Source organism: Oryctolagus cuniculus, chromosome 8 (assembly GCF_051225735.1).
Source record: "Oryctolagus cuniculus isolate XC-2025 breed Fujian yellow rabbit chromosome 8, ASM5122573v1, whole genome shotgun sequence".
Lineage (NCBI taxonomy): Eukaryota > Metazoa > Chordata > Mammalia > Lagomorpha > Leporidae > Oryctolagus > Oryctolagus cuniculus.
In genome coordinates this window covers 119,403,723-119,424,277 of record NC_142874.1, presented here as the reverse complement: position 1 = coordinate 119,424,277, position 20,555 = coordinate 119,403,723, and the positions used below count along the sequence as shown (strand labels likewise).

Below are 20,555 nucleotides of genomic sequence, written 5' to 3'. Positions count from 1 at the left end.
TAACTACTTGAACCACCACCTGCTGTCTCACAAGATGTACATTAGCAGGAAACTGGAATTGGGAGCACAGCCAGAAATCAAACCCAGGCACTCTGATCGTGGGGTGCAGGTCTCACAAGCAGTGGCTTCACTGTTGAGCCAAAAGCCTACCTCTCATGGTGAAAGCTGATTCCTAATATGGAAGTGTGGAGAAGTGGTGGGACCTTTAAGGGTAGTTGGGTCTCGGGGGCCCCACATTCGTAAAGGGATTCATGTAATTTTCAAGAGAGTGAGTGAGTTGTCTGGAGAGCAAATTGTTGATAAAGTGAGCCTGGTACCTCTCCTTGATGTCTGTTGCATACGTACTCTTTCTCCACATGCACCCATTTGCTCTTTGATTTCTCCACCATGCACAAAGCAACAGATAGCCCTCAGAAGACAAACTAGAGTGGGCATTTAGCTAGTGGTTGAGATTATGCATCCCACGTTGGACTACCTGGGTTCAGTCTTTAGCTATGGCTCCTGATTGCAGTTTCCCACCATTACAGAACCAAAAAGGCAGTAATGATGGTCAAGTAATTGGGTTCATGCCACCCACATGGGAGACCAGGACTGTGTTCCTAACCTGTGGATCCAGCCCTTGAAGGCATTTGGGGATTGAGCCACCAAATAGGAGCTCTGTCTCTCTCAGCTTCTGAAATTTAAAAAGAAAATTTTCTTAGAAGAAACAGAGCATATGATGGCACCATGCTATTGGAGTTTTAGGTGAAATAAGTAAACGTTTATATATATTACTCAGACTCCAGGCATTTTTGTTACAACAAAGAAAATGTACTAAACCAATTGTGTAAATGGGCTAAACACAGTGTAATCATGGGATAATCAGTTATAAAAATGTAATGGAAGAAGAGGCAAGAGGGGTTCCAGTGTGAGAGATGCACCTGCTCTGTTGGCTTTGAAGATGGAGGAAGATCACAAACCCAGGAGTGTGCGTGGCCTCTAGAGTCTGTGCATAGCCCTCAGCCAAGAAGGAAGCAAGGGTGGCAGACCTGGATCTTTAGGGAATGGAATTCTGCCAACAACCTGAATGGGTGAAGAAATGGATTCTTTTTTAAAGCCTCCAGAAAGTAACTTAGCCCTGCAAACACCTTCACCTGCAAACTTAGCCTGGGGAGATCTAAGTTGGACTTCTGACCAATGAACACTAAGAAAATAAATATATATTGTTTTAAGCAGTTATGTCTGTGATGATTTGTTACAACACTAGAAAACTAATGCAGCAAATGACTCTCAAATTTGAATAACACTCAGATGATAAATTCAGGTGTCTTCATTCACTATGATATCCTGTAGGGAATTTAAACTCATTGAAACCAAACGTCTCCCCTAAAACCTTCTCATGTGTCTTAAGTTGATTGATGTTGCTCCTATTTATTCAGATACTGCAGCCAGAAATCTGAGAACCAGCTTAAACTCTTTTCTTTCTTTTACACTTTTCCTCTACCTCCCTATCCTATGTAATGGTTACAAAATCTTTTATTCCGGGTCCACTACGGTGAATTTAGGTCTGTGTTCCACCATTTCTTACTTGGAGTTGTCAATTACCATCTCTGCCTCTGGGTAAAACTTCTTGCTAATTCATCCTTCAGTTCCATCAAAGTGACCTTTGAAATAAGATCATGTTTCTCTCTTCCTTCATGGTTTCCCGTTTCCATTTCAGTCAAGTTCCAACTTGTAAGCGTTACACACAAGGCTGTTGATCTGGCCCTGTTTCTCTCTCCACCCTTTAGTCTCTCTGTTCTTTAAAACATAGTGTGCTGTCCAGCTAGATGGAACGGCTTGTATTTTTGAGAATATGTGCTGTCCTTTTATGTCAGCAGTGCCTCGTATGTACATCTGCCTGCAATGCCCTCATTTCTGCTCCTAACTCCTCGTTCTTTGTCAGTCTTCAAGTCAGTTGTCATTTCTTTTCAACACTGTTCTCACATCCCAGGCTGAGGTAGTAACCCTCCTTTGGGGACCCCATGGTATTCATGTTATTTCTGGAATTGCATTTCTTCCCAGAAATTCTGAGTTTTGTGTGGACAGGTTTTGTGAGTGTGTGTTTGGGTGTGTTTTAGTGTCTGACACTTACGGGTTCCAGAAATACTGTCTGAAGACTGAAATGAGAAGACCAAGGCTGGCACTGTGGTGTAGCTGGTAAAGCCGCTGCCTGCAGTGCCGGCATCCCATATGGGTACCAGTTCAGGTCCCGCCTGCTCCACTTCCAGTCCAGCTCCCTGCTATGGCCTGGGAAGAAATGGAAGATGGCCCATGTCCTTGGGCCTCTGCACCCGCAAGGGAGACCTGGAAGAAGCTCCTGGATCCTGGCTTCGGATTGGCACAGCTGCAGCTGTTGCAGCCACCTGGGGAGTGAACCAGTGAATGAAAGACCTCCCTCCTCTCCCCTCTCCCCTCTCCCTCCTCCTCCCCCTCCCCGCCTCTGCTTCTCTGTAACTCTACCTTCAAGTAAATAAATAAATCTTTAAAAGAGAGAGAGAAAGAGGCCAGAGCATAAGGATCGTGTGCCACAGAAGTGGATTTCCACATAAGTTTTTGGTCTCTTTCCCTGGATATTTTAAGGACAATATTGGACAGGAGTGTTTCTGGCATGGTTTGAATAGCTTTTTCTCTGTTTCCTATAAACGCTATCGAGAGCGTTTACATTTGGTATTTGAGGTGTGTCAGTAGGCAGGGGCTCCCTGAGGAGTTACTTCAGAAGAGAAAGCCCCTGAGGGGATGAGACTCATGCAGAAAGCCACCAGACTGTCAGTCGGCCGTCCACTGTCTTCATCTGCAGAAGGTGCTGCCCCTTTCAGTTTCGCTTCTCCTTTAAGAACAGATTTCCTGTTCCAGAAAGAGTCTGCTTATATTAAAAAGCAGTAAGCTATCTTCAGTTTTCTTTTAAGTTTGGTATTCTAACAACAGTTACTTCATGGGGGTTTCCAGACTTGGGAAAAGAGTTAACAACTGAACTTTTGATTACAACAAGTCTGGGGACAGATTTTGCTTTGTTCTTCATGTTATGTGCAAGGCTTACCTATTCAGTAATGCTCCTCCATTCATTTAAGGAGGAAACATGCAAGGCTAAAAGGAATTTTTTTTTCCCTTTTCACTTGGGAAGTCACAGCTTCCACAAGCTTCCAGATTGGTAAATCTGATCTCCACTGTTGTTTTGTGTCCTCAACCCACAGGGTCCTATCTTGATCATTTTGGACAACTTAACAGTTGATAAATAAATGGAAATCACATATTTCTAACCCATTTCAAATCTTTTTTTCTTAAGTCCATGTTAATCACTTTTGTATTGTGTGTAGGGAAATGCTTGCAGAGAGCAGACTTCAGTGGAGGAGATAATGGACCAGCGGCTGTGGAGGATAACTGAAGGAAGGACTGATAGACTCGATTTGACTTGACACTGCTACACAGGGGCCTGGCATCCTGGGAACTGGGTTAGCGTACTCTTTGAACGTTGTCCGGCCTGTTTGCTGCCCCAGTTGTAATGAGGCATACTGTAACCCTTTTCTTACCACTGTCTTGCTGCCTGGCATGTTAGCAGTGCATTGGCATGAAAGAGACACAGTTACACAGCCTAATAGTTTCCTAGAAATGTCTGATAAGAGAAAGATAGTGGTTTCACATGTCAGTTTTACCTCTAACTGCAGTTTCATTCATCATTGTTATTGTTATAAAAGGATCTGGGAGGCATGTGTACCTCTTCTCTGATAGCATCTTCTACATGTCACTCACATGGCCCCAGCCACACACACCTCATGGCTCTCCTGGCTTCCCTTCAACACAGCAGGCGGGCTCTCTGTTCTACCGCAACATTGTCCGCAAGATACATAACATAGGCCACAGCCATAATTTAAACTTTCCAGTAGCTACCAGTTAAGACAAAAAGAAACAAGTGAAATTAATTTTAATGATAAAGCCTGTTTAGCTCATATATCTAAATGGAATTTTTTTTCATCCAAGAAGCCATAACTTTATTAATGCTAGAAACAGTACAAATTTCAAACCAAGCTACAGTTACTCTTTTGAACACCAAAAAAGGTCCTTGTTTTCCAGATGGTTACATTGTTAATTCCATAATAGCATTTAAAGTATCATTACTGTTGTTCCTCAGGGCTCGGACTGCCTTTGCTCTGGACGCATTTGCTTGTGACCTGACCAACTCTGTATCCTTCCTCCCACCACACCTATTTCATTGACCTCTTCCTCTTCACTCTCCTCCAGTACTGTTAGAGTCTATGTGTTTTCCTGAATGTTTGAGACAGCTTCACCTTGAACTTTGAATTTGTCAGCTGCCGCCAGCTGTGTTTGCTGAGATAAATTCTCAGTCTTAGCTTGCCCCAAAACTGTATAGGTATCTGAGGCTGGGCTCTTGTAGACCCTGGTTTTGTGATGACAAAGAGTACATTCTTAGATTTCCAGATAGTGACCCCTGTAACCTGTCAAAAATCCAATCTGGACATGGCTTTCCATGCCTTCTTTTCGCTCCAACTCTGTTTTTCTTTACCAACTGGTTCTTCATCAATTTTCAGGCCGTCTGAGCCTGTTATGTGTTGCCTGTGTGGAATCTGACTCATCACTGTCAGATTTTGTTGTTGACCCTGTCTTGGGCTAGGGCAACTCCTGCTCTGTAGCAGGTTCTGTTTCTGTGGCTTCATCAGGCATTTTGTACAGGGAATGCTGAACCAAGATGGCAACAGAAAGAGCTAAATGTGATGTTTTACTTTTTTTCACTTTTTTTTTTAAGATTTATTTATTTGAAAGGTGGAATTACAGAGGCAAAGAGAGAGAGAAAGAGAGGTCTTTCATTCACTGGTTCACTCCTGAAATGGCTGCAATGGCTGGAGCTGGGCCAATCCAAAGCCAGGAACTAGGAGCTTTTTCTGTGTCTCCAACGCGGGTGCAGGGGCCCAAGGACTTGGCCGTCTTCTGCTTTTCCAGGCCATCGCAGAGAGCTGTGTCAGAAATGGAGCAGCCAGGACTTGAACCAGCACCTATATGGTGTAGTAATTGGTCTATTTAGGTTTTCAAAGCCATCATGACTCAATTTTGGTAGACTGGTTGTGTCCAGGAATCTATCCATTTCTTCTAGATTTTCCTTTTTTTTTTCTTTGCATAGAGCTGTTTTTTAGTAACTCCTGATGATTTTTTTTTAATGTTAAGGGCGTTTAACTTCTTTTTTATTTTTTAAAGATTTATTTTATTTATCTGAAAAACAGAGTTATAGAGAGAGGTAGAGACAGAGAGGTCTTCAATCCGCTGGTTCAATCCCCAGATGGCCGCAACAGCCGACCCAAAGCCACGAGCCAGGAGCTTTCTCCAGGTCTCCCGTGGGTGCAGAGGCCCAAGGACTTGCACCATCTTCCACTGCTTTTCAAGGCCATAGCAGAGAGCTGGATCGGAAGAGGAGCAGCCAGGACTAGAACCGGTGCCCATATGGGATGCTGGCACTTCAGGCCAGGTCTTTTCTTTTTCTTTCTTTCTTTCTTTCATTTATTTATTTATTTATTTATTTTGACAGAGTTAGAGAGAAAGGCCTTACTTGCGTTGATTCAACCCCAAATGGCCAGTACAGCCGGAGCTATGCTGATCCGAAGCCAGGAGCCAGGTGCTTCTTCCTGGTCTCCCATGTGGGTGCAGGGCCCAAGCACTTGGGCCATCCTCCACTGCCCTCCCGGGCCACAGCAGAGAGCTGGACTGCAAGAGGAGCAATGGGGACAGAATCCGGCACCCATATGGGATGCCGGTGCCGCAGGTGGAGGATTAACCAAGTGAGCCATGGCGTCGGCCCCCAGGCCAGGGCTTTAACCCACTGCACCATAGTGGCGGCCCGTGATGATTCTTTTTATTTCTAAGGTATCCATTGTTATATCTCCTTTTTCATCTCTGATTTGATTAATTTGGGTCTTTTCCCTCTTTTTAATGTTGGGCCAGTGGTGTATTGATTTTATTTTTTCAAAAAACCAGCTCTTAATTTCACAGATCATTTGTATTGTTTTGTTGGTTTCAATTTTTTTTATTCTCTAATTTTAATTATGTCTTCTAATTTTAGGTTTGGTTTGTTGTTTCTCTAGGTCCTTGAAATGCATTGATAGCTCATTTCTTTGTCTTTCCAATTTCTTGATGTAGGCAATAAGTGCTATAAACTTCCTGTTAACACTGCTTTTGTCGTATCCCAGAAATTTTGGCATGTTATATTGTCATCATGCATTTCCAGGAATTTTTTTATTTCCCTTTTGATTTCTTCTATGACCCACTGTTCATTGAGGAGTGTGTTTTTCAGTCTCCATGTATTTGCATATGTTCTTGAGATACCCAAGTTGTTAATTTGCAGCTTTATTCCATTGTCAGAAAAGATACATGATAAGATCTAATTTTTAAAAAATTTGCTGAGACTTGCTTTATGGCTTAGAATATGGTCTACCCTAAAAAAGTTATGTCCTTCTGTTGAATTGATCCCTTAATCATTACATAATTCCCTTGTCTCTTTTAACAGTTTTTGTTTAAAGTCTATTTTGTCTGATATTAGGATGACTACACCTGTTTATTTTTGCTTTCTGTTAGCATGGAATATCTTTTTCCATCATTTCACTTTCAGTCTGCATGTATCTTTGTTGGTGAGATGTATTTCTTGTAGGCAGCAAATAGGTGGGTCTTGTTTTTAAATCCATTCAGCCAGTCTGTATCTTTTAATTGGAGAGTGTAGGCATTTACTTCCTTTTTTTGAAGATTTTTATTTATTTATTTGAGAGAGTTACAGACAGCGAGAGGGAGGGACAGAGAGAAAGGTCTTCCATCCACTGGTTCATTCCCCAAATAGCCACAATGGCTGGAGCTGCGCCAATCCAAAGCCAGGAGCTAGGAGCTTCCTCTAGGACTCCCATGTGGGTTCAGGGGCCCAACTGTCTGGGCCATCTTCCACTGCTTTCCCAACCCATAGCAGAGAGCTGGATCAGAAGAAGAGCAGCAGGGACTAGAAACGGCACCCATATGGGACGCCAGCACCACAGGCAGAGGATTAACCTATTGAGCCACAGCACTAGCCCTGGCCATTTACTTACACACACACACACACTCTCTCTCTCTCTCTCTCTCTCTCTTTTAAGATTTATTTATTTATTTGCAAGTCAGTGTTACACAAAGAGAGGAGAGGTGCGGGGTGGGGGGTGTCTTCCATCCGATGGTTCACTCCCCAGTTGGCTGCAATGGCCGGAACTGTGCCAATCCAAAGCAGGGGCTTCCTCCAGATCTCCCACGCAGGTGCAGGAGCCCAAGGACTTGGGCCATCTTCCACTGCTTTCCCAGGCCACAGCAGAGAGCTGGATCAGAAGTGGAGCAGCCGGGTCTCGAACCAGCGCCTGTATGAGATGCCAATGCTTCAGGCCAGGGCGTTAACCTGCTGGGCCATAGCACTGGCCATTTACTTTCAAGATTACTATTAATAAATAACAAGTTAGCCCTGTCATTTTCCAGTGAATATTCCTATTGTTTGCATTGGATTTCTTTTGTACTTCTACTAGGAGATTTTCTGTTTCACAGTTTTCATAATGATGGCTATCTTTCTGTGTTACTGTGTGCAGCACATCCTTAAGCATCTTTTGTAAGGCTGGATGAGTGGTGACAAATTCTTTCAGTTTCTTTTTGTTACAATATCTTTATTTCACCTTTATAATATATATTGGGTTGATAGTTTTTTTCTTTTAAGACTTAGACTATGTCTCTCTATTGTCTCCTAGCCTATAGGATTTCTGAAGAGAAATCTGCTGTGAGTCTAATTGGAGAGCTAAAAGATTACTCTGAAAGTAATCTGGTGTTTCATGCACATTTTAGAATATTTTCCTTATGCTTTACTATTGAAACTTTGACTACAATATGTCAAGGTGAAGATCTTTTTTGGTCATGTCTGTTAAGAGTTCTATGTGCTTCCTGTACTTGGATGTCCCTTTCTCCAAATTAGGGAAATTTTGTGTTACTATTTCACTGAAAGGCTTCTAATCCATTTTCTTTCCATACCTTTAGGAACTCCTAAGATCTGCGTGTGGGTTGTTTGATAATATCCCATAAATCCTGAACATTGTTTTTTTAAATATCTCTTCTTTTCTTTTCTTTTTTTTTTTTTTTTGATCTGATGGTGATATTTCCAAAGATTTGTCTTCTAGTTTGGATATTCGTTCTTTTGCCTCACCAAGTCTGTTAAGACTTTCCACTTGGGCCAGTGCTATGGCTCACTTGGTTAATCCTCTGCCTGCGGCACCGGCATCCCATATGGGTGCTGGGTTCTAGTCCCAGTTGCCCCTCTTCCAGTCCAGCTCTCTGCTGTGGCCCAGGGTGGGGGGGAGGCAGTGGAGGATGGCCCAAGTGCTTGGGCCCCTGCACCCACATGGGAAACTAGGAGGAAGCACCTGGCTCCTGGCTTCAGATTGGTGCAGCGCCGGCCTTAGCGGCCATTTTGGGGGTGAACCAACGGAAGGAAGACCTTTCTCTCTTTCTCACTGTCTAACTCTGTCAAAATAATTAAAAAAAAACTTTCCACTGTATTTTTTATTTAACACATTGAATTCTTTGTTTCTAATATTTGATTTCTCTTCAAAAATCTCAATCTCATGGGAAAATTTTTCATCCATGTCATGTATGGATTTCTTTAACTCATAAATTTGCTTCTCATTGTTTCTAAGTAATCCTATGATCATTCATTTGAATTCCTTTTCAGGCATTTCACCAACTTCTTCATCTTCATATTTCTAATATTGAAGTGTTGTTGTGTTCCATTAGGGGAGCCAGGTTGCCGTCCTTATTCTTGTTTCTTAAATTTCTGCATTTATTTTTTTCATTTGTTGAAACACTTGTTCGTTTTATCATCTGATGGATTTTATCTTCGAACTATCCCTCTGTGGCTTAGTGGAGTGTCTGCTCTTTCAGTGAATACCCAGAGGCACAGAGGCATGTGCTGGGTATGACCAGGGATCTCTGGTTAGTGGTACAGGGTGGGGCAGTAATCCAGGGTGACACTCAGTTTGGGGATGGTAGATCTCTATTGTCAGCAGGGAGATATGATCATGCCTGTTGATGTAATCACAGCCTCCTCTGCAGTCTTCCAAGTGACAGTGGGTACAACCCCCATCCATGCTGGCACATAACTGTGAAATGTTGAGAGGATGAGGGGACCTCATAGTCCTACGTGGGTGCCCAGCCCCCCGTCAACCCTCCCAGCCAGACTCAGTCAGTGTGGAACATGGCAGCTTTTTCCCTTTGGTAAAATCCCCTGATCACAGTTGTAAACTAGGGTCATCCCAGCCTCTACTAGTGTCAAAATGGTGCCTTCTTCTCACCAGTTGCCAGGTGCCCTTATAGGGGTATGGGGAGAAAGAAACATGCTTTTCTTTTACTGGATTTGGCAGGTACTCTGCCCCCTGCCAGGACTCCAGGTGGGACTCAAAGTGTGGTCTGCAAAACTCTCCCTCGGGGAATATCACCAGTGGTGTGGGCTGCTGCAGTCTACTCTCACCTTTCTCTCCAAAGCCGGCATCTCCTTCAGTTCCTGGGCAGGTCGTGTGTGGTGTCCTTGTACATGGCTGTGCATTCACACCTTCCACATTGCTCCACAACATCTCTCTTCCTTCTGTAGAATTTCCACTGCAAACTTCTTTCCAACTCTCCCCCTGGGAATGCACTTCCTTCACTTTTCTTCTGCTATTTCCCCTGTTCAAAAGCAGCACGTTAGAAAACAGCCATCTAGGAATCCCTCATGAGTTCATTGCAGGCACCAATTTAAGCCACCTTTGCTACTCTCATCCCTATCCCAATTTAAAAACAAAACAGATTTTATCTGCACATCAGGAAGATCTGATTGTGATCTGAGTGACAGTAGTGGCCTAAATGCTTTCATCATGTGGCATCTCAACATTACATCTCAGCAATCCCAAGCTCTACCTAAGGCTGCCAAATAGGCTGAAGACTAACAGAAATACGCTGCGAGTCTGCATCCTCTCTGGGGATGGGACAGGCCATGACAGTGGGTTTTGTTTTGGTGTTCTAAGTAGACATCAGTGATGGCTGAGAAACCTCCTGGGACAGGTAGGGCTGAAGCCGGGAGAGGCACATGTGCACTAAAACTTAGATCTTTCCCTTAACTTTTTTTTTTAAACTTTTATTTAATGCATATAAATTTCCAAAGTACGACTTATGGATTACAATGGCTTCCCCCCCATACCGTCCCTCCCACCAACAACCCTCCCCTTTCCCACTCCCTCTCCCCTTCCATTCACATCAAGATTCATTTTCGATTATCTTAATATACAGAAGATCAGCTTAGTATACCTTAAGTAAGGATTTCAACAGTTTGCTCCCACACAGAAACATAAAGTGAAAAATAATAGATGATTTTTTTTAAATGATGATGAAATCAGATCAGACCTATTGTCATGTTTAATCCCAGTGAGAGTCAAGTTGGGAATTGATAATTTCTTTTTTTTTTTTTTTTTACAGAGGATCAGTTTAGTATGCATTAAGTAAGCATTTCAACAGTTTGCACCCCCATAGAAACACAAAGTGAAATATATTGTTTGAGTACTCGTCATAGCATTAAATCTCAATGTACAGCACATTAAGGACAGAGATCCTACATGAGGAGTAAGTGCACAGTGACTCCTGTTGTTGACTTTACCAATTGACACTCCTGTCTATGGCATCAGCAATCTCCCTATGCTCCAGTCATGAGTTTCCAAGGCCATGGAAGCCCTCTGAGTTCTCCAACTCTTATCTTGTTTAGACAAGGTCATAGTCAAAGTGGAGGTTCTCTCCTCCCTTCAGAGAAAGGTACCTCCTTCTTTGATGACCTGTTCTTTCCACTGGGATCTCACTCGCAGAGATCTTTTGCCAGAGTGTCTTGGCTTTCCATGCCTGAAATACTCTCATGAGCTTTTCAGCCAGCTCCGAATGCCTTTAGGGCTGATTCTGAGGCCAGAGTGCTATTTAGGACATCTGCCATTCTATGAGTCTGCTGAGTATCTCACTTCCCATGTTGGATCACTCTCCCCTTTATTTACTCCATCGGTTAGCGTTAGCAGGTACTAGACTTGTCTATGTGCTCCCTTTGACTCCCAGTCCCTTCACCATGACCAACTGTGAACTGAAACTGATCACCTGGAACAGTGAGATGGCATTGGTACATGCCACCTCGATGGGATTGAATTGGAATCCCCTGGTATGCTTCCAACTCCACCACTTGGGGCAAGTCAGCCTGAGCATGTCCCAAATTATACATCTCTTTCCCTTAACTTTTTGACATTTCCAGAAGAGGGGGTGGGTAGGACACTAAAGCACAGCTTCTTACCCAAAATAATGAAACGTCTTCAGAGCACAAAAAATAATATTTTGTGCCACTGTTGCTTTTTAGTAAAAGGCAAAAGATTTATATAATCTGAAGAGAAACCAGAGTATACCAGTATTGCTTTTTATAACTCAGGCAACTGTCTTGACAGCTTTCAAAGTGTGGTCTTTCTTCCTTCCATTTACAGAGGGACAAGCGAGGCTTGGGAGGGATTCTGTGGTTGCCTTAGAAATGATTTTCAGAGCCTTCTTGAAAACTTCATGGCTTTGTCCCATTCTACCTGGGATATTCTAGAAACCTGCTAGCCCACCTGCCCTGCCCACTTCTTCCCTCTTCAAGATAAGAACAGATAAGGCACAACTAATTATACAACTGTTCTGTTACCATAAGACAAGTGAGACAGGACAAAGCCACAGGGGCTCCCAAGGCCCCCAGGGTGATCGCTCTGGGGGTCTCCTTAAAAGAGTCACTGCAGGTGCCTCTGCTTGTTTTCTCTGTCCCCCTCCATATGATGATCTCATGCTTGCTGCTCCCTGTTCTGCAGCATGCCTGAGCACTAAGGATGTTCTTTGTCACATGATGTGTCCCTCATCAAGGCTATCTAGATTGAGTCCCTCCAGTTACATGCCATAGCACTCATCATGCTCCTGCTACCACAGCTGCAGGTGCTGATGTTTGGGGTGCACAAAGGAGCTGGAGATGGCTCCTCACACAGCCTCATGAAGCAGAGGGTATTTCCAGTGACCGTTAGCATCTTGCCAAAGTGAAATGGCCTGACTACTTGCACAGAGAGGTGTCTGAGTCATTAGTGTTCTTCCCTAATGAACAGTCCAAAATGAGCATGCCATCTGGGGATGAAACCTAAAGTACCACTGGAGTTGTGAGTCTTGCAAAAAATGCTGTGAAGCTCAGGGAGCCCTGTGGTGCTGTGGCGTCCCGGAGCTTGGGTCTGAATCCCAAGTAAACATCAGTTCTTGGCTATGAGACCTGCAGTGCCTACCTTATGCACTTTGATCCTCCCCCTCCCTTTTGTATCTGCAAATTGGTGACAGCAATAGACTCAACTCTCAGAGAGTTGTTTTCAAGATCAAGAAGAATGTGTCACTAGCACCTGGCACACAATAATTTTTCTACCTCCAGCAAGGAAAAAAAGTGATTCTAGCCTAGGGGTGCCGCAAACTTTTCTAGGCCTAGCCAGGAGTGTTGAAATTTCCACCCCTGCTGGCAAGCCATTCTGAGATTCTTCCTAGCTTGGTGGTAGACTCTTCGTCAGTGACTGATGAGAACTGCAAAGTGTCAGGTTTGGCTTGTTGCTGTCCCCTGATGGAACAGTGAGGCTGTCAGAGCTCAGCATCATCCTGACTTTGGAAACAGGTGCAGCCCACTCCAGGAGCAGGCAGGGCAGAAGCACTTGGAGAAATTAAGACAGCACCTGGAAGTCTTCAAGGTGTTACCAGAGATGACTGGAGCAAAGGTCCTTGTCTTTGTGCAACAAAAAAATTTCAGACATGAGACTGAGAGTAGCAGTAAGCAGGGTGGCAAAGATTAATGAGAATACCCCAGTAGGCCAGGCAGGCATCTCAGAAAAGAATTAAGAGCCTCTGAATAAAATCTTCACAATAGCAAGAAGTCAGTAGATTTGTTATTAGATACACCATTGATATAGTTGTAGTATAAGAAAATTCTGGGGGCCGGTACTGTGGTGTAGTGGGTAAAGCCACTACCTGCAATGCCAGCATCCCATATGGGCGCTGGTTCAAGTCCTGGCTGCTTCTGATCCAGCTCCCTGCTAATGCACAAGGGAAAGCACAAGAAGATGGCCCAAGTGCTTGGGAGACCCAGAGGAGGCCAGTGGGAGACCCGGATGAAGCTCCTGGCTTCAGCTTGGCCAACTCTGGCTGTTGTGGCCATCTGGAAGAGTGAACCAGTGAGTGAAGGATCTCTCTCTCTCTCAGTGTGCCTTCCAAATAAATAAATTTTTTTTAAAGAATTGATATTGTATAAGCAAAATAACTTAAAATTGTTAGAAGCAGTGATTTTTGGGGACAAATGGAGCCGGAGCTTTAATTATCATATAAGCTCTCTGAAATAGTTCATGTTTAAATACATTTTTAAATTAACTATATGTTTATGAAGTATTAGGGACTTTAAACTAATATGAACTAATATATTTAGAAGAAAGGATAGTTATATGCCAGTATCCTTTAGAGGAAGAATGTCATGCATTTAAAAAGAATGTGCTTCTTATCAAGGAATCTTTTTTTTTTAAGATTTATTTTGTTTATTTGAGAGAATTACAGAGAGAGACAGAGACAGAGAGGTCTTCCATCCACTGGTTCACTCCCCATATGGCTGCAAGGGCCAGAGCTACGCCGATCTGAAGCCAGGAGCCAGAAGCTTCCTCTGGGTCTCATGTGGGTGCAGGGGCCCAAGGACTTGGGCCATCTTGCACTGCTTTCCCAGGCCATAGCAGATAGCTGGATTGGAAGAGGAGCAGTTGGGACTAGAACCGGCACCCATATGGGCTGCCAGCACTTCCGGCCAGGGCTTTAACCCACTGTGCCACAGTGCTGACCCCGGAAAAAAGTATTCTTTCCTTGCAGTATCATGATTCCCAAATTTCTTTGTCTTAAATTCATTACCATCACTAGATAATACCTAGAGTCCAAGAATCACATCTTAAAGCTTTTAATATCTCTCACCTGACTTAACACATAGGACTCAATAGATATCTGGTTTGCTTGTTTGTGTAAACTCTGTATACATTTAAGGATCAGATTCCCCTGTTCATGAGCAGAATGAGGTACAGAAGTGTTCCATTCACTTGGCTTTCGTTTCCATTCAGCATGTAAGAAAATACCTGCCTACAATCCAGTGCTTCTCACTTGCCAGTGCTCTTAGCACAGTGACAAAGAAAATAAAGTTAATTTAAAAGTACTAGAGCATTGAGCACTGTGGTTCAGCATGTGGAGGAAAACTCATTTTCTGAGTAAGCGAGTGAATGAATCGACCACATGCCGAGATCATGTGGATGCAGAGAATCTCAGAAAAATCGAATTGCTGGAGTTGCCCCTATCATCAGTTGCTTGAGAATGGACCCTTGGCTAGGAAAGAATTCTAATGTCGACTCCTGTGACTTCTAGTTCTCGGACTTATTTTTTCTGGAGAGACACTCAAGTGTCTTTTCCTACATTATTGATACCTTTCCCAGTCTTTTAGAGTACTTCATGCGCTCAGGAAACCCCTCATTTTATTAATGTCCTATTTAAATCCTGGGTTTTCTACTTTAAGTAGTGTCGCTATTACCAGGCAGAAGTTCCACTTGCAGTCCAGTCTCCCAGAGTGTGTTGTGCGTGCTTTGAGAGTCTCTTCTGAAAAGATGGACTGCAAGGGAGGCACCCATTGGCTTTTCTTTCTGAGTTTCTTTTCCTCAGAGATAGTTTCTTATCCAGATCAGGATTGGTATATGAGAAACCAAATACTCAACAATTACTTGAGTCAGTTTGAATGATGCCTGCCTAGAATACTAGAATATTCGACAAACTGATCCTCAAAATAATTTTTTTTTTTAACAGGCAGAGTGGACAGTGAGAGAGAGACAGAGAGAAAGGTCTTCCTTTGCCGTTGGTTCACCCTCCAATGGCCGCCGCAGCCGGTGCACTGCAGCCAGTGCACCGCGCTGATCCAAAGGCAGGAGCCAGGACTTATCCTGGTCTCCCATGGGTGCAGGGCCCAAGCACTTGGGCCATCCTCCACTGCCTTCCCGGGCCATAGCAGAGAGCTGGCCTGGAAGAGGGGCAACTGGGACAGAATCCGGTGCCCCGACCGGGACTAGAACCTGGTGTGCCAGTGCCGCTAGGCAAAATAATTTTTGTTTCAATTGTGCCACAGTAGCCTGTTTCTGTGCTGAATATTTATGGGTTGGACTCTGTCCCATGGGAAAGAGAATTGCTAATTCCATGATCTTGGTCCAGATTTCTTGATAACCAACTAGATTATCCGATTTGAGGAATTAAGTAGAGGCTGAATGTAGATTTCAACTAAGCAAAAACATTCTGGGGTGAAATCTAGAATTGCAAAAGAAGTTTGTAAGACATTAACAGGTTAACTAAGGATAAAAGTCACTTGGCTTTAGTTTCCATCTAACACCTAGGAAAATACTCACTGGATAACTTAGTGCTTCTGATTTTTAAGTGCTCCTATCACAATAGTGAAAAAATTAAATATATAAATGTTAGAGCACTGACATTGAACTCTTAAGGCTTGGCACAGTATTGTATGTGAACTCTGTGTGTGTGTGTGTGTGTGCGCGCGCGCGTGTGCGTGCACTCATGCAAGTAACCAGATCTAGTAGTATGAGTTTGAGTCTTAGTGGGGGTATATGGTTTCAAATCATAGATCACCTAAGTGTTCAGGCAGGCCAAAATGTTAAGTCAGGTGATAAGAAACAGGATACCTTATTACTCAACGATCTCACTGGAAAGTCCCTGCAAATAAAGCTCCTTCCCAAAGAAGTGGACTTATTAGGTCTAGTTGTGACAGCTAAATTGTTGCCCTTCATGACCGACTATGCAGATGCTGTTCCTGCTAACGTTAATCCTGAAAACCTTAAACCTTAAACCTAGGAGAGGCACTGGCTTTCCTTCCTCTCTGAGTCCTTCCCATTTCCTATTTCATAAACATCTGTGGAGTGTTCACAGTGTGAGAGGCTTATCGGCGTTCTAGGAGATGCAAATAATATATTGAGATACATCAGGGGAACATAGAAATTTCTGATGGAGTTTCTTTTGAAATACCGTTAATGCCTACATTCCTTTTAAAAAATCTTCTTTTACGGTGGGGGAAGCAGGGCGTGGGCAGGCAGAGTGCAAACATACACCTATCCTCTGGTTCCCTCTGCAAATGCCTGCAACAGCTGGTGCTGGACTGATGCTGGACTAGGCTTGAAGCCAGGAGCTAGGAACTCAATCCAGGTCTGCCATGAGGGTGACAGGGATCCAGTTCCTTGAGCTGTCACCACTGTCTCCTGTGTTCTGCAATAGCAGCAAGCTGGGGTCGGGAGTCAGAGCCACACGTTGATCCCAGGTACTCTGATGTGGGTCATTAGCATTTTAACCAGCATCTTAACTACATACTGTACACATTCTTTCATAGCCCTCCCCTAACATGGTGCACACACCTGTACACACTCATTTTGAGTAATTGCCATAGAGACCTGTTGTGCTTGGTAGGAATGTGTGTCTAAGTGGAGGAGGGGAAAAAAGTTGAGAAGTAAAGCCTAAAAGCTTAAAATTTACCAATACAGACATATGCACAAATATGAGAATGTATACATAATCCTATACCAATCAATATATTATTCATGTTACATATTACATACATGTTTTGTTATTTGTAAACATATGAAATATTACATATTATATGTAACATAAATAATCATTATAGATTGAATATTGGATTGAATATTATAATCTACATTGTTTTTGAAAATACAAGATGTGTTTCATCCTCATTATGACATCTGTTCTGTCTGTATCCCAATCACCTTTAAAATGAAATCAGTGTTAGTCTAGAGGAGGGAAAAGGTAGATAAGGCCAGAAGAGGTTCACAAGGTAGAAGAGAAGGAGATGGCATGTAGGCAATACCCCTAATAGGAATCGAGAGTAGATGTGATTCCAGAACAGAAAAGGAGAAGGGGAAAAGATAAAATTTTTGTGTCCTTGCTCCTCTGGACTCAAACTCTGGAAAGGGTTGAGATTGTTTAGAAACACTCCGATACGTTTCAGGGAGTCACTGAGCAATGGAGGGTAGTGGGTGTTTGTTTTTGTCTTTCCTTGAGCAAGCTGGGGAATTTTCAAGATCTGTTTAAAAAGTATCATGTTGGAGCTTGCGCTGCGGCACAATAGGTTAAGCCACCACGTGCAGTGCTGGCATCCCTTATTGGCGCTGGTTTGAGTCCTGACTGCTCCACTTCTGATCCAGCTCCCTGCTAATGCACCTGGGAAAGCAGCAGAGGATGGTCCAAGTGTTTAGGTCCCTACACTCACATGGAAGACCCTGAAGAAGCTCCTGGCTCCTAGTTTTGGCCAGGCCCGGTCCTCACCTTTGTGGCCATTTGGGGAGTGAACCAGTGGATGGAAGAGCGCTCTCTGTGTATCTGTCTCCCTCCCTCCCTCTCTCTCTCTCTGCTTTCAGTAAAATAAATCTGAAAAAGAAGTACCATGTCCATCCAGTTGGAAATCATGAAATGGCAGAGTAAGTTGAGAGAAGACCAAGCTTCTTTTCTAGTGCTCTACACAATTGATTGTTGTGCTAGAAGTCCTTGGTTTCCCTTGGACCTCGAGGAGGTAACTGGGAGCAGGAGCCATCTGTCTTCTGTGAGAAGAGGCCCAGCAAGGGGCTCAGTTAGTGTAGGATGGAGCCACTTAATAGGACGAGAATACCTAATGTCAGCAGGCTATGCCAGGCTAAGCCACCTGTCTTCTGTAGGATGCCCAGCAAGGGGGCTCAGTTAGTGTAGGATGGAGCCACTTAATAGGACGAGAATACCTAATGTCAGCAGGCTATGCCAGGGAGTTCTACCAGTTGGGCACTCAGAATTCACAGAAAATGCTGAGATACTTAACCAGCAATTAAAAATCACCATTGCAAAAGCACAGACTAACGAGTAGAGCCAGCAGAGAACAAACTACATTTTTTCCCAAAATCAGAGTGCCGATATAGATGAGGAACCATGTGCCAAGAGGAAACTGCATTTCTCTGTATTGGAAATTATCTTAGTTCACAAATCCCCGTGTGTACTAACAGTAGAAACATTAATATGGCCAATTCAAATTTAGTCGCTTCTGAATTGAAGCAGTCTTTGAGTAAATATTTAGTTAACTGATTCAGAGTTCTTTTCCGAGCCTGGAAAAGTGGCAGTATCTTGCTCTGGTGCTGACCTCTAGTGGTCCTTGGTCGTCACTGAGCTGTCTGATCCTGCTTGGTCTGTGGGTGATGGTAATTTGCTTTCACTACTGTAATGGCCTGCTGGCCTTCAGTCTGCGAGATGCATGTATTTTGCTTTCAGGTTTTCACAAACCTAGGCTCCTTTGGGTCGCCCAGCTCCCTTTCAGCCTCTTCCATGGGCTTTACAGATGCTTTACTGTTTTTAGAGTTTTTTGTGTGTCTGGGATTACAGAAAGCAATTTTTTTTTTTATTAAAGATTTACTTATTTATTTAAAAGATAGAGTTACGGAGAGGCAGAGATGAGGTCTTCCATCTGCTGGTTCACTCCCAGATGGCTGCAATGGCCGGAGCTGCACTGATCCGAAACCAGGAGCCAGGAGCTTCTTCCAGGTTTCCCATTCAGGTGCAAGGGCCCAAGGACGTGGGGCATCATCTACAGCTTTCCCAGGCCATAGCAGAGAGCTGGATCGGAAGTAGAGTAGCCGGGACTTGAACGGGCGCCCATATGGGATGCCGGCACTACAGGCACAGTTCTACCTGCTATACCACAGCTCTGGCCCCATAGAGAAAAATTTCAAAGAGTTACATGGGCAAGGCAGATTTGGTTGTTGTTGTTTTTTTTTTAAGATCAAATATATTTAAGTGTTATTTATATAAAGAGAAATCATCAATTTGAATTGTATAATTCTATGACTTTTGACAAATCATATAGCCACCCTGTGATTATGATATAAAACATTTTGTTATCCAAAAAGAGAGAGTTCTCTCATGCCCGTGTTGTTGCATGTATCAAGTAAAAAAAAAATCTTATTGAGATACAGTTGACCCAGCATACAATTTACTCATTTGAAGTGTACTGTCAGGTGGTTTTTAGGATGGTCACAGGGTTTTACAACCATCACTGCAGTTATTCTTAAACTACTGATACGTGCAGCAGCAGGGATGGATTTCAACGCAATGGACTAAGAAGTCAGTTACAAAGACTGCATACTGATGTAGTATGTAGTCAGGCTTTTTAAAAAAAGGCAGAACTGGGAAAGAAAGCGGATCAGTGATTGCCAGGAACTTGGGTGGAGAGAGGCAATTGAAAAGGGAAATTTTGGGGTGATAAAATGTCTTCATCATTCTAAAAAGAAACCTCATGCCTCATTTCCTCCAAGTATCTCCAGACAAAAAACCCACTATCTACATTACATCCATTCTAGACATTTCATAAATGTAAACTCATAAAAACTTAATTCCTCCTCACAGCTTAAGAGTATTCAATTGTATGACTAACTAGTTTTTTGATTCATTAGATGATGGACGTTTGGTTGAAATCTTGAGCCGCTATTTTTTTCTGTCATATATAATACTGCTGTGAACATTTGTGTACATGTTTTTGTGTTAATGTATATTTTCTTTTTTTTTCATTTTCAATTATCTTTATATACAGAAGATCGATTTAGTATATATTAAATAAAGATTTCATCAGTTTGCACCCACACAGAAACACAAAGTGTAAAATACTGTTTCAATACTAGTTATAGCATTACTTCACATTGGACAACACACTAAGGACAGATCCCACATGAGAAGTAAGTACACAGTGACTCCTGTTGTTGACTTAACAATTTGACACTCTTGTTTATGGCGTCAGTAATCTCCCTAGGCTCTAGTCATGAGTTGCCAAGGCTATGGAAGCCTTTTGAGTTCACCGACTTCGATCTTATTCTGACAGGGTCATAGTCAAAGTGGAAGTTCTCTCCTCCCTTCAGAGAAAGGTACCTCCTTCTTTGATGGCTCCAGTGAATGTATATTTTCAAGAACATTCGATATGTACACTAGGTCTTATGATAATTATATTTAGTATTTTTATTGTTAATTTTTTAAAAAGATCTATGTATTTGAAAGGTAAAGTTAGAGAAGAAGATCCTCCATCTTCTGGTCCATTCCCCAAATGGCTACAACGGCTGGAGCTGGGTTGCCCTGAAGCCAGGAGCCAGGAGTTGCCTCCAGGACTTTCACCTGGGGTGCAGGGGTCACTTGGGCCATCCGCCACTGCTTTCCCAGGTACATTAGCAGAGAGCTGGAGCAGCCAGGACTCAAACCAGCGCCCATATGGGATGCCCACTTCACAGGCAGTGGCTTTACCATTTACGCCATAGCACGTAGTGTTTGTTTTTAAAAACGTTTGTTGAAAAATGTTTTACTTTTTATTCCATTTATTTATCCATTTACTAGTTGATGAACATTTCAGTTGT

At 43.1% G+C, this 20,555-nt stretch overlaps 1 protein-coding gene and 1 pseudogene across 9 annotated transcripts in view; one reads left to right on the top strand and one right to left on the bottom strand.

The window, feature by feature from the left end:
- Nucleotides 1-20,555, top strand: part of ART3 (ADP-ribosyltransferase 3 (inactive)) — a 114,997-nt gene that overhangs the window by 65,929 nt on the left and 28,513 nt on the right. The gene's annotated exons all lie outside the window — the stretch shown is intronic.
- On the bottom strand, nt 4,094-4,698 carry LOC138843554 (nascent polypeptide-associated complex subunit alpha-like; annotated as a pseudogene).